This window comes from Neofelis nebulosa, chromosome 12 (genome assembly GCF_028018385.1).
Source record: "Neofelis nebulosa isolate mNeoNeb1 chromosome 12, mNeoNeb1.pri, whole genome shotgun sequence".
NCBI lineage: Eukaryota > Metazoa > Chordata > Mammalia > Carnivora > Felidae > Neofelis > Neofelis nebulosa.
The window spans coordinates 86563218-86577534 of NC_080793.1; the positions used below are offsets into that span (position 1 = coordinate 86563218).

The following is a 14317-nucleotide window of genomic DNA, read 5'->3' on the forward strand; positions in this document are numbered from 1 at the left end:
CATGAACTAGAAAAATGGTAACACAAGTTGGATAGTGTTTGTATCATGTAAGATGTGTTTGGTTACAAGTAGCAGGAAAAAAATTGTGGGTAAAACAATAGAAATTTTTATTTTTTTATTTTTATTTTTTTTTAATTTTTTTTTTTTTCAACGTTTTTTTTAAATTTATTTTTGGGACAGAGAGAGACAGAGCATGAACGGGGGAGGGGCAGAGAGAGAGGGAGACACAGAATCAGAAACAGGCTCCAGGCTCCGAGCCATCGGCCCAGAGCCTGACGCGGGGCTCGAACTCACGGACCGCGAGATCGTGACCTGGCTGAAGTCGGACGCTTAACCGACTGCGCCACCCAGGCGCCCCAAAACAATAGAAATTTTTAATCATCTCGCGAATTATCAAAGTCTAGAAGTCATTGGTTCCAGATTGGTTCAGCAGTTTAATGATATCATCTAATCTAGTGATATCATTCTGTCTTTTCACTGTTTTATCCTGTGCCCTTTGGCTTGTTGCCTCATGATCACAGAATGGCTGCTGTAGCTCCAAGTATCATGTTCCCATGCAATTACATTCAAGTCAGGCAGGAGTGAACTGGCTGTTACTCTTTGTAGCAGAAAACATAAATCTTGGGAGAAGACATCATCAACAGATTGTCTCTTTAGTCTCACTGGTCAGAATTGGGTCACATGCCAGCTCCCAAGTCAATCATAGGGAAAAGGGAATGGAATTGCCATGTTTGGCATAAACCAATTATGTTGCATTCTGTCAGGCTGGGGGGAAGTTGCTCTCTTCCTTGAGCATGTTTCACTCCTTAGAAATGGGGACTTCATGACCTAAAGAAGATAGAAAGAAGAGAAAGTCACCGACTGTGTGTGCCCCTGGCTTAAGCTTAGAGTTGTGCCAGGTCAACATACCTGATTTCTCTGATTTGATGCCCTGTCTTCAGCTCTAAATCCCTTTTCCAGAGTAAGGCAAACAGTCCAAGGCTACTGGCAAACCCTGGCCCTTCACGAACACTGGCCTGAGTGCTGTCAGACTCTGCTTTGGCCCCATTCTTCTTTTTTTTGTTGTTTTTAATTTTTTTAATGTTTATTTATTCTTAGAGATAGAGCATGAGCAGAGTAGGGGCAAAGTAAGAGAGGGACACAGAATCTGAAGCAGGCTTCTGGCTCTGAGTTGTCAGCTCAGAGTCCAATGCAGGGCTCTAACTCACAAGCCATGAGATCATGACCTGAGCTGAAGTGGGACACCCAACTGACTGAGCCCTCCCAGGGCCCCCCCAGTGCTTTGGCCCCATTCTTGAGCTCTCTTAACCTTAACTGCTCAGTCTCAACCAACTCTTAAAAATGCAGCTTGTTGATGTGAGTGGGAGCCTGGAATGCTGGAGGGGAAGGGTGAAAGTCAGGTCAACAGAGGAGATCGAAGCTGATTTTCTTCCGCAGACACAGAGCTCCCTTTGAGGATTCTGAACCCCCATGACTTCTGAGTGGGAAGACGGAGAAAGCCCTGCAAGACAGCCAGAATTTGCCATGGATGCAGCTGAAAAGTCTGAGAAGAAGGACAAGTAGATTTTCTTCGTGATGAGCACTGTGTTCTACTTCGTAGAAGCACCCAACAGAGAACTAAGGAGTGGTCTTGAGTCTGGGGAAGAAAGTCAAGAAGCACTTAGAGGACATATTTTTGAAGGGTGTTACTTTGGCCAACACACCAATAGACACAGGTTCTGCAAGGAAGTGTAAATTTACTAGTACTGTATGTAATATGATACGATACAACACCAGGCAGTGCAATAAACGCAATACGCAATAAGGTAGGGCATGTAATAGGAGGTAATGTAACCTAATATAATCCTATCTATCAATACAATATAACAGTAACTAAATTTTATTGAGCACTCATCCTGTGATACACCTGCTACAATGTACTCTCCTTGCATGACTACTTACGATATTCACAGTGCGTGTTCCATTATGACCCAGAGATTGGTAACCTGCCCAAAGCCACTTCATCAGATGGTGGACTTGAGACTCTAGGGCCCAGGGCTGCCTGCCTCTGGTTTGCCTTTTCCCTACTGGGGTGTTAAGGAATGTTGTGGTGACAAGACCAGGTGGTGGCAGCAGGCAAGACGGAGAGAGTTGAAGTGAAAAATAGCTCATTCGGCTGGCTAGGGAAATAAAAGAAACAACACCAAAGAGTTATTTTAATTCTGCCCAAATGTTCAGAGAACAAAATAGTTAAAGGTTTCTTGTTAAACACACTTCAGGAGAGTAAAGAAGAGGAAATGCTGTACCAATAGGAATTATACAAACAGATAAACTTCTTTTTCCAGCATAGAATTATGCAAATTTATGCATGCATTATGAAGGTCTTGCAATTCATTTGTACATCTCCACAGTCATTCTCTGCCTGGATAGTTGGTTCATTTCGTCACTAACTCCAACGCTCACTTTATTCTTTCCTTCCTTCATTTATTTACCTAGTCACCTGTCAAATGTTTATTCAGACTCTTTCATGCACCCCTACCAAAAAGGATAATGAAGGTTTAAGACTTAAAAACAAACAAACGAACAAAAAACAAAAAGCCGTGTCCTCTTGACTTAGATGGGATGGAATTAAGAGAGAGATTTTCTTCTTTAGTTTTGCTTTCAGCTCTCCATTATTGGGAAGGGCTGTCTGCTCTGGACAGACCTCCTTTAGTTCTCTGGCATTGCCTTACTATAGAGAGTTGCCTGTCCCTGATTTGTGACTGGGACACTGTGAAGAACAGAGGATGTATCTAATCCCCGGTGTCTGTCTGTCTGATTGGAGCATATCCTGGTTCAGGGACGTCCTCTGAGTTTCCATAGGATCTCAAAGACATCAGAGTTTCCTGGAACTAATGAACATAGGTTGGTCCCTTTAAAATTTCCCTCCCCAGGGGCACATGTGTGGTTCAGCCAGGTAAGTGTTCGACTTCAGCTCAAGGCAGGATCTTGCAGTTCAGGAGTTCAAGCCCTGCCTCGGGCTCTGTGCTGACACCTCAGAGCCTGGAGCCTGCTTTGGACTCTCTGTCTCCCCCTCTCTCTACCTCTCCCCCACTTGTATTCTGTCTCCCTCTCTCTCAAAAATAAAACATCAAAAATAATCAAAATTTCCCTCCCACCTAGGGAGGGCACTAGACTATGGGTAGGGCAGGTGCCTGGGAATTCTCTAAGCCCATTCAAGAGCTACCTGTGGCAACTGGATGGCTGATGGCCATGTCCCTGATCTGGCCTTTTGTCTTGACTGGTAGATCTGAATGAAGGTCTCATCTCTCCAGAGCATTGCTCTCTATACTGAAAACCTAGCAATGAGCAACATTCTTTACCCTCTAGAATCGTCCACACTTCTATTTGGCCTCTCTTAGAGTTCCTGTTACACAAATTCCTCAAACTAAGATACTCCCCCACCACCCAAAAATCATCCCATCCTGAGAAGGTGTTCCAGATCACCCAAGAGGACCTATGTCGAAATGGCTTGCTACAGTGATGGCAAATGCCCTAAGCAGGTTTCTCCATCTGAGTCAGGCAGGCGCCATAAGTGCCATCCCATTACAGCAATGCTCTAGAAAAATGTTTATTGGTGTGATGGAAAGGACACTGGAATGAAACTCAGAACACCACCCCCATGACCACCACCACCAAAGCCTGGGTATTTCTTCCTGCCCTTTGCTATGCCCAGATTTTCTCTACAAAATAAACAGTTCAGATTAAGATAAGGCTCCAGATCCTGTCAAGCTTGGAGAATCTATGACTTTTCGAGGGCTTTGTACATTATCTGCTTTGGCCGTTTGCACTGAGAACCAGACTTCAGAGACTTAGCACACCCTAACGTTCATTCAAGTGGCCACTGTATTTGGTCTCAGTGGTATACATCTACCCAGCATCTCTGGCCTTTGGAGTGCAGGAGGTAGATGGAACTCCCACCCTCTTCCTGGGGGAGACACAGCAGTTACTTTATAAAAGGACGCTATGGTCTCTGTGGGAGCCAGTCTGTCCTCGTGGCAGAGGGCACCCTGAGCAGAGGATCTACATCCATGAGTGCTGCACCTCATGGGCAGAATGCTCTGCAAGCCCACAATCTCAAGCAGCTAGGAATGGAGAGAGGGCAACAGTCAGTTGCGGTGTGCTTATTTGGAATCCTAAGTCCTATTTGATCTCCGAAATTCGGAAGCCTGTAGGACCTGGAAATGCTAATGCCCACGGGCAGTGCAGTGTGGTGGAAAGAGAACTGGCTTTGGAATCAGTTCTGGTTTGAGTCTCAGCCCTGCCCTGACTGGCTACGTGACTAGGAGCAGGTCTCCTCAACCTGCTGACTGTGGCTTTTCTTGTCTGTCCAATGAGGAGAATTGGGTCTTCCCTGGTAATCTCACGCACTGGTCTTGGTTGGTTACTTTTCCTGCACACAGTGTACATCCCCTCCCCCCAGTAGTCTCCGTCATGGTCTAAGGACATTATTAGGGCAGAATAATGATAACATTGATACTAGTTTCTGTAGCAAATACAACATTAATAACTTGCTACCAGCTGTTAAGCTCCTAATACCAGACACTCTGCTAAGGATTGTAGAAACATTATTTCATCGCCTGAGGTCATCTGGCTATGGTAAATCTTAGGGCAGGACTTAACACAGACATCCTGAGTTCAGAGCCAAGATCTTAACCCTATGCGTGCTTCATTCCTCATGACCAACCAGCCAGATTTCTTTGTAGTCCTGACTGGCAGAGAACGAGATGTGCTGGGTTCTCCACTAACATTAGTAAACAAAACCAGTTAAATCCTTTAAAACAGGCGAACACAGCAACTTTAGAATATCGTATGTTAAAAGATGTTTTGTGGAGAAGAATGAATAGGAAAAAAATGGGATCCTATATTCACTAAGAGTTAAACAACACTGCCTACTATCTTAAGTAAAGCTTTCTCTGTGGCTCATACAAAATAGGCATCCAATCCAACCATCCACTCCCCTCCACCATCTCTAAAAGAAATAATTTGTGAGCACCTGCTTTGCTCCAAGCCCCAAGCAGTGGTCAGATCCACTGAATGAGGTGAATGAGGTATTTGTGCCCTCCGGGATTGTTCCAGAGGAATATGTTAATAGGTATACAATTAGATCATGAACGTCCTGTGTTAGGGCATGGGCAGGGTACTAAGGACAAGTAGACAATAAAAAGCTAACACAGTCTGAGATTATTAATGAAGCCTTCCCAAAAGTGACAGCTAAGTTGAGTTAGAGTCAAACTGTTGCAAAGGAGAAGATGAGGCCTTGGTTGGGAAGGAAGAAAAGGAGCAGCACACTTCAGGACGTGGGAGCATCCTATACGATGGCTAAGAGGCAAGAGAGGCGAGATCCAACCAAGGAGCCAAAGGAAGTTCCAAATGGCTGGGGAACAGGGTCCAAAGACAGGGTTGGTGAGAGCTGAAAAGGAGGGCCATATATCCCGCAGAAGAGTTTGAATTTCATTGCAATCACATCTGGAATTAATTGAAGGGATTCATGCCATGGGGGATGGGGGATAGAATGTAGGTCAAAATGGGATTCGTGTGTTTTGAAGGTGATTTTGAACACAGCATGGAGAATGGTTTAATACGGGGGAAAGGAGGAGGATAGCATACAGAAGATAGAACCCTTTTGAGAGCATTTGGAATAGTCCAGCCCAAAGATGAAAATGACTCAGCCTGGGGTTCTGGCAGTGGGGCTGGGGAAATGTGGGTGACACTGAAGGAGGTTGAGAGAGGTGCTGTGATCAAGACTCAGTGAAGGTATGGTGAGGGAGGGCATAGCTCAGGGTGGCTATGTCTGTGCCAGGCTCTTGGTCCCTGAGAATAAGGGCTGATCTGTTTTGTTCCAGGTTCTTTCTAATTGAGGTGGAATTGCTTTGTGTCCCCAAATTTATTAATCCATATATATGTGTATATATAGGTATATACAGGTATATATACATATATATATACATATAACTTGTCTTTAAGTGTATTAACTAGGGCAATGTGAACTGCTGTATCAAACTCAAAACTTACAGTGGTTTGTCCTCATAGAAGTTTCTTTCTTGCTTATGTGGGACTCTTTGCAGGTAAGCCAGTGGCTTCCCTCTGCATGCAGGTTCAAGAAAGCAGACTTCTTTCTATTGGATGGCTTTGCCACTCCCTAGGGTCCCAGTGTTCTTAGCATTCATCTAGTAGAGGGGGCAAGAGAGAGTGGAGAAAGTATCTTTGCTGCTTAGAAACCTCATTTATATATCCTTAGTGAGAGCTTGTCACATTTAGCTTCTCCTAGTTGACAGTTGTTGACCATAGGAATGATACAAATGTTTCATTTCTCTGGTTCAGATAGTGATGGAGGATGACATTTCTCGAAGACACAAAGGACAGGGAAAGGACAACTCAGGAGCTTTCCATCACAGGTGAAACCATGACCATTGTACTGTCACTGAGCAGAGGGCATGGAGATAGGAAAGATGGAAATTGTGGGTTTAAGTTCTGGCTCCATCGGCAACTTACAGCATGACTTGTGCAAGTCACCTTGGTTCTGTGGACTCCAGTTTCCTCATCAGTGAAACAAATGGATTGGGCTATACCAGTGTTGCCCCAAGTGTGTTCTATAGAACACTAGTTCCATGAAAATCTATAGGAAAATCTTTTCTGGGAGAATAGTTTTAAGAAATACTATGACCTTGAAACTTCTCCTTGAGGGTAGTCAAGGCTTATAGGCATACTGAAGGGTCTTGGAAATCCTGTGGTAAGGAACCTTGTTTGGCTTTCTTTACATTGACTTCTTCTAACCTTGAGATGTGGAATTTACATTATTAATTTCCAAAATTAATGTTTTACCACGAATCATTGGGGGCTATAGTACAGAGAGGTTTGCACTGATGTCAGCAGAATGAGTTCTCTCAGTAGCTAAGCCTCAATAAGGTGAAAAGGAGAAGCTGAGAACCGTGGTAAGAAGGTAGGCACCTTTCATGTGCCAAGAAGCTATGAGGACACTGACTCCACACCTAAATGTCCCTTTTCTCTCATTATGGACCAATCTCTGGACATTGGAGTCCCTGGATGTAAGTGAGGTTTGTTGCTGCCTGTGAGACTCTGCCTAGAACCCTCCACTGTTCTGCATGCATCCATCTCCTATAGACAAGCTACTGGTGGAGGTCCTAGATGCTCACCAGTCCCACAGATCAGAAAAGGACTTTGTCACTTGTGGGGTGATGAAACTGAAGGGAAATCCACCTCCTAATCAAGATGGGGCAGGAAAGGTGAATTGGAAATTCCCTTTTGAGCCAGAGCAGTGGTGGAAATCCCATCCCTCTTATGTGTCCTTTGTCACAAGAGACTGTAGTTGATGTTGTTTGTCCACCTCTCAACTCCACAGCCCACCTAAGCTCACTCAAAGCTGTAGAAAGTTCCAGAAAGCTGACGGCTTTCCCCTCAAGCATCTGCCTTGCTCTTTATCTAAGCCTGAAGGATTTCTTCAGCAGAAGCTTCTTCTTTGGCAGGCAGACACAGCCCAGACGTGAGGGAGAGTTAACTCTTCGACACCAGTCCCCAACTAAGAGGACATGTGAGCTGGTGGTTACATGCCTCAGTCTCCCTATACTCCTCTGGGGCAATTTTGAGACATATTGTACATATCTTCACAGAGTATCCCCAGTGGGATTGAGCCCCAATTGCCCACTTAAGGCAACCCATGTTTCATCATATCTTTTATTGGTTTTTCTTCCTTTTGTGTCTTTCTCCACTTATTAGTCTTCCTGCAATTACCACTTGAGGAAACTATCAGAATCCAAGCCCTTATTTGCTTTGGTAGAATCCATAGCAAGCTAAAAATTTGTTCATGGGATGCTTCTTAGCTGGTCACTAGACCCCCTTCTTGCTCTAAAATTCAGTGATCACTTATTTGGCCACTTGTAGTGGCCAAGTCCTGAGCCTAGTCCCCATTTTAACAAAAAGGCTGAGAAGGGAGAAGATTTACCACCTTCTGAGTTTAATTATTCATCCAGAGAAGTACTTTTGTTTAAAACTAAAAACAGTCTATATGTCCGGAACCATTTTTTTTTTTTTTTAGAGCAGCCCAAAGCATTGGGGGAATTGTGAGCTGGTTTCTGGGACATTTTAAGAACTTAAAATGAGGAATGAACATATTTATATAAGTTAAACATGTTATAATGATCTTTTATAAATAATAGCTTTATTGAGATAAAAAGTATATAACCATACAATTTACCTCTCTTTAGAATACAGAATTAAATGATTTTTAGTATATTCACCAAGTTGTACAATCATAATCAATTTTATATTTTTTAAGTAGGCTCCACACCCAATGTGGGGCTTGAACTCAGGACCTCGAGATCAAGAATTGTGTGCTGTACCAACTGAACCAGCCAGGTGCCCCACAAATCAATTTTATAACATTTATATTACTTCTAAAAGAAACCCCAGACCCATTAGCAGTCTCCCCATATGCCCTCAAGGCCCCGACCCCTAGGCAACCACAAAAGTACTTTCTGTCTCTCCATTACTTGCCTCAACTGGACATTTCATGTGAAGAAAATCACACAATATATGACATTTTATGACTGGCTTCTTTCATTTGGCAAAATTTTGTCACGATTCATCCATGTTGTAGTAGGTATAGTATTTCATTCTTGTTTGTGGCTGAATAGTATTCCATGGTATGGATATACCACATTTTATTCATTCATCAGTTAGTGGACACTTGAGTTCATATCCACAAGGACGGCTAGGATTAAAAAGGAAAAACAAGTGTCGATGAGATTAGAACTCTCATACACTGCTCATGGGAATGAAACACGGTACACTTGTTTTGGAAAATAGTCTGGCAGTTTCTAAAAAGGTTAAACAGTAGTTGTGTTGCCCAGAAATTTGATACCTAGGTATATAGTCAAGAAAAATGAAAACATATGTTCACACAATAATTTGCACATGAATGTTCATAGCAGCATTCTTCATAATATCCAAAAAAGTGGAAGGAAGTGATATTGCATTGTAATTTTAATTTCCATTTCCCTGATGACTGCTAATGTCAAGTAACTTTACATGTGCTTACTGGCCATTTATAAATCTTCTTAGGGAAAATGTCTATTCAGATCCTATGCCTACTAACTGTTTTTTAATTATTATTGAGTTGTAAGAGTTCTTTATCACTCCTCAAATATATACTTTGGAAATATTTTCTCCTATTTTATAGACTGTCTTCTAACTTTCTTAATGGTGTAGCACAAAAGTTTTACATTTTGATGGAGTCCAGCTTCTCTGTTTTTGTCGTTGCTTGAGCTTTTAGTCATATTTAAGAAAACGTTGCCTAATCCAAGGTCATGAAAATGTATACCTGTGATATTTTTCTAAGTATTGTCTACTTTTCGTTCTTACATTTATGTTGTTGCACTTTTATATATAATGTGAGTTAGGGGATCCAACTTCTTTTGCTTACGATTATCCAGTTGTCCCAGCATCATTTGTTGAAAAGACTATTCCTTCCTTTGTTGAATATCTTACTACCTTTTTTGAAATCAATGGACCAGAAGTGTGAGAGTAAAATCTGACTCTCAATTCGATTCACTTGCTCTGTATGTTTGTCTTTATGCTGGTATCACATTGTTTTGAGTATTGTAACTTTGTATTTTATTTTATTTATTTATTTTTACATTTATTTACTTTTGAGAGACAGAACACAATTGGGGGTGGGGGTCAGAGACAAAAGGAGAGACAGACTCCAAAGCAGGATCCAGGCTCTGAGCTGTCAGCACAGAGCCTGACATGGGGCTTGAACTCACAAACTGTGATATTATGACCTGAGCTGAAGTCAGACGCTTAACTGACTGAGTCACCCAGGCGCCCCTTTGTAGTTAATTTTAAAACTGGAAAGTGTAAGTCTTTCAGTTTTGTTCTTTTTCAAGATTGTTTTGGCTCTTCTAAGGTCCCTTAAATTTCCATATAAGTTTTAGGATCAGCTTGTCCATTTCTATTTAAAAAGCCAGTTTCAATTTGATAGGGCTTACAGATCATTTTGAAGAGTATTACTATACTAACAATATTAAGTCTTCCAATGCATGAGCACGGGATACTTTGTTTCATTAGGTCTTTAATTTCTTTCAGCAGTATTTTGTAGTACTCAGAGTATAATGTTTGCATTTCTCTTGTGAAACCTATTCCTAAGTGTTGTATTCCTTTTGATGCCATTGTAAATGAAGTTATTTTTTAATTGCATTTTTGGTTTATTCATTACTATTATGTAGAAACACATTTGATTTTTGTGTATTGATCTTAGAGCCCGGCCACCTTGCTGAACACCTCTGCTAGTCCTAATAGTTTTTAGTGGATTCATTAGTATTTTCTGTATACATGATGATGTCATGGGCAAACAGAGATAGCTTTACTTCTCCCTTTATAATCTGATCACTTTTTTCTCATTTTGTTGTGTAATTGTCCTGGGGAGAATTTAACTGTCTAATTGCCCTACACTAGTATGCTGAATGGCAGTGGTGTGAGAACTTGTCCTTGTCTTGTTCCTGGTATTAGGAGGGATGCGTTCAGATTTTTTCTTTTCAGGATGATGAAACATGGACCAAAATATGGCTCACCATGAGTGAATTGGAAATGTTAGACATTCCTTGGTTTAATGTAGGGCAAGGGATTCAAAGACTGGGAGAGACTGGAATGTTAGAGTGTATTTGTCATTTAAGACCTACTCACCTACACTGGAAGGGGCCAAAATGTACACCTTGCACCAGTGCTCTGAGGAATCAATGTGTGAGGGGAACTGTGCTATCACTCTTCTCTGTAGGCCAGACATCCCCCATAGAAACTGAAGTCACTGAAATGGAAAACTGATATGCAGTGAGAGTGAGAGTAGTTGGAAACCCTCACCACCAAAGGCCAAGTGAGATGGCTACTGTAATGGACAGGAGAGTCAAAGCAGCAATAAGTAGTCTGACTTGTATAGGACTATGGCTCTGGATAATTAATTAGAGTGAGCTAGAAGTAAAATAGGTAGGAAGCCTACTAAATTCTTTATTGGTAGAAGCAGAAAAATTTTGAGTTGAATGAACGAGAAAGTTCAACCTGAATCCTAAAGGCAGAGTCATGGCCCCTCAATCAATTCCCAGACTGGAGCCAACTTACAGACCCAGAACCAATTAAACAAGTGGGGGGGGGGGGGATGTCCCCTTGAAGACAGAATTTAGGACTACCAAAAGGTTATATTGTTAATCTTTCTTCCAGTCTCCCTAGAGGGACCTATAGCCTTTTTACTAGAGTAGCTGTATACTTGGGGGAAAGAAGTAATCAGACCCTTTGGGGACTACTGGACACTGGCTTTGAACTAAGTACAAGACACCCAACATCTGTGACTGTGCCCCATCAATTGCAGGAAGGGCTTATGGAAGTTAGGTCAATGGAGTTTTAGGTCAGGCCCATCTTGCAGTGGGTCCAGTGGGTGGTGATTTCCCCAGTTAAATAATGCATAACTGAAATAGACCTACTTAACAGATGGCAGAATTTTCCTGTCAGTTCCCTTTAACTTTGGTGTTTTCATAGGTGTTCCTTTTTAGATTGAGGATGTTCCTTTCTAGTCCAAGTTAGTTAGGTGTTTTTTTTTTTTTTATCACAAAGGGATGTTTGATTTTTTTCATTTTTGCCTTTTTCAGCAGCTATTGAGATTATGATGTGTTTTGTCATTTATTTTTATTAATATGTAAATCATTTTTGGATGTTGAACCAGTTTTATATCTCTTGGGGATAAAAACTACTTGCTCATGATGTATAATCCTTTTTATATCTTGATCATGACATAACTTTTTTAACATGTTGCTTGATTGGGTTTGCTAATATCTTAGCGATTTTTGTGTCTATTCATAAGAGATGCTGATCTATAGTTTACTTGTGATATTTGTCGGGTTTTGGTATCAAGGTAATACTGACCTCATAAAGTGAGTTGAGAAATGTTCCTTCCTCTTCTATTTTTTAGAAGAATTTGTGAAGTATTGATACTGATACTTTTTAAATGTTTGATAGAATTCTTTAGTGAAGTTATGTTTTTCTATTTTCCATTTTATTGATTGTACTGTAATCTTTATTATATGTCTATGTTTGTTTTAAAGTTTGTGGTCTTCTTTGTCTAGGGTCTTAAAGTGGAATGTTAGGTTATTGTGTAGAGGCATTTCTAACATAGGCTATAAATTTCCCTCTCTCTACGATTTTAACTGTCCCATATGTTTTCCTATATTGTATTTTAATTTTTATCCATCAAAGTATTGTTTGATTTCCTTTGTGGTTTCTTCTTTGACCTGTTGGATATTTAAGAGTGTTTTTAAATATCAACTCATTTCTGAATTCCCCGAATTTCTTTCTGTTATTGACTTTAAAGTTGATTCCATTGTGGAGATGATCATTTCTGTAATTTCAATCCTCTTAAATTTATCAAGGCTTGTTTTATCATTTAATGTATTTGTGGGGATTGTCTCGTGCATCTGCAAAACAAACACATACGATGTTGTTGGTAGAGAGAGTCTCTCTTAGGTCTAACTGGTTTGTAGTGTTGTTCAACTCTTCTTTTTGTTCATCTTCTGCCTATTTGGTTTATTCATTATTGAAATTGGAGTATTAAGGCCTCCAACCATTGTTGATTTTCAGTGTCTCCCTTCATTTGTTAGTTTTTGCTTCATGTGTTTTAGGCTTTGTTTTTAGGTGTATATGTGTTTGTAATTGCTATATCTTTCTTGGTGGGTTGACTCTTTTGTAATAATTAAATGTCTCTCTTTATCTTTATTAACACTTTGTTTCAAAGCCTCTGTTGACTGATAATACTATAGCCACAACAGCTTTCTATGGTTACTGTTGGTAAGATATATCTTTTTTTCCATCCTTTTACTTATAATTTATTTGTATCTTTGAATCTAAAAGGTAGCTTCTATAGATAGCATATAACTGGGTCTTGTCTTTTTTTTTTTAACGTTTTTATTTATTTTTGAGACAGAGAGAGACAGAGCATGAACGGGGGAGGGGCAGAGAGAGAGGGAGACACAGAATCGGAAGCAGGCTCCAGACTCTGAGTTGTCAGCTCAGAGCCCGATGCGGGGCTCGAACCCACGGACCGTGAGATCATGACCTGAGCCAAAGTCGGGCGCTCAACCGACCGAGCCACCCAGGCGCCCCCGGGGTCTTGTCTTTTTATTTAGTTTGACAGTCTCTGCTTTCTGACTGGAATGTTTAATCCATTCATACTTAATGTCACTATTGATAGAGTTAGATTTACATCTGCCATTTTACTTTTTGTTTTCTATGTAGACATTATTTTTCTAAGGCAGTCATAACAAAGTACCACAAACTGGAGGGCTTAAACAACAAAAATTTGTTGTCTCACACATGGAGGCCTGAAGTTCTGAGATCAAGTTATCAACAGGGTTGGTTCTTTCTGAGAGCTGTGAGGGGGAAGGGTCCATTCCAGCCCTCTCTCCTTGGCTTTAACTTAGCTGTCTTTGCCCTGTATCTACTCACATCATCTTCCTTCTGTGTATGTGTGTCCAAATTTTCCCTTCTTATAAGGATACTAGTTGTATTGGATTAGGGCCCATCCTAATGACCTCATTTTAGCTGTATTCCCTCTATAATGGCCCTACCTCCAAATAAAGTAACATTCTGAGGTATCGGGGATTAGGACTTCACCGTATGAATTTTAGGGGGATGTGAATCAAGCCACAACACTTTGTTCCTCTATTCTTTTACTTCTTTCTTTCACATTCATGATTTTTTTTCTAGGGTGACATTACACTATACATATTTGTGAGTTATTTTCTTATTGGCTGCTCGAGGACTTACCATCTGTATCTTAATTTGCAGACTCTAGATCAGATTTCTACTGAATTCCAGGGAAATACAGGAAAGATGCTCCTATATAGCTCTGTTGTTTCTTCCCCTTCTTTTGTGCTGCTCTTGTTATGCATTATGCATACCATATCTAGGTAACCACTTCCAAAATACATGTTGTAATTATTACTTTACATAATTGATGTCTTTCTAAGAAACTGAGAGAGGAAAGGAGAGCAAGTACATATTTGTAGAGTTTGTTTTATCGACTATTTGATTTGCCATTTCCGGTTCTCTTCATTTGTTGCTCTTGCTTTCAGTTAGCATATGGTGTCGTTACCTTACTACATTATAGCTTTGCTCCCACCTCCTTTTTGCCATTAGCAAATAGATTGCATTTCTACATTATAGACCACCAAATACAATTACATGCATATTGTCTGACACAGCTGCTTTTTCTATTTTATTTTTATTAAGATTTTAG

The 14317-nt window shown here is 40.8% G+C and overlaps 1 long non-coding RNA gene across 3 annotated transcripts in view; it reads right to left on the reverse strand.

Annotated features, from left to right (window-relative positions):
• Positions 1-364: 364 nt before the first annotated feature.
• LOC131492120 (uncharacterized) overlaps positions 365-14317 on the reverse strand; it is an 80033-nt gene continuing 66080 nt past the window's right edge. For 2 of the 3 annotated variants that reach the window (XR_009251880.1, XR_009251864.1), the window contains 3 exons: positions 6034-8749; positions 1942-2159; positions 365-828 (listed from right to left, as the gene is read on the reverse strand). This is a non-coding gene — a long non-coding RNA (uncharacterized LOC131492120). The remainder of the gene's footprint in view (positions 829-1941; positions 2160-6033; positions 8750-14317) is intronic. The other variant, XR_009251875.1, reaches the window with a different exon arrangement.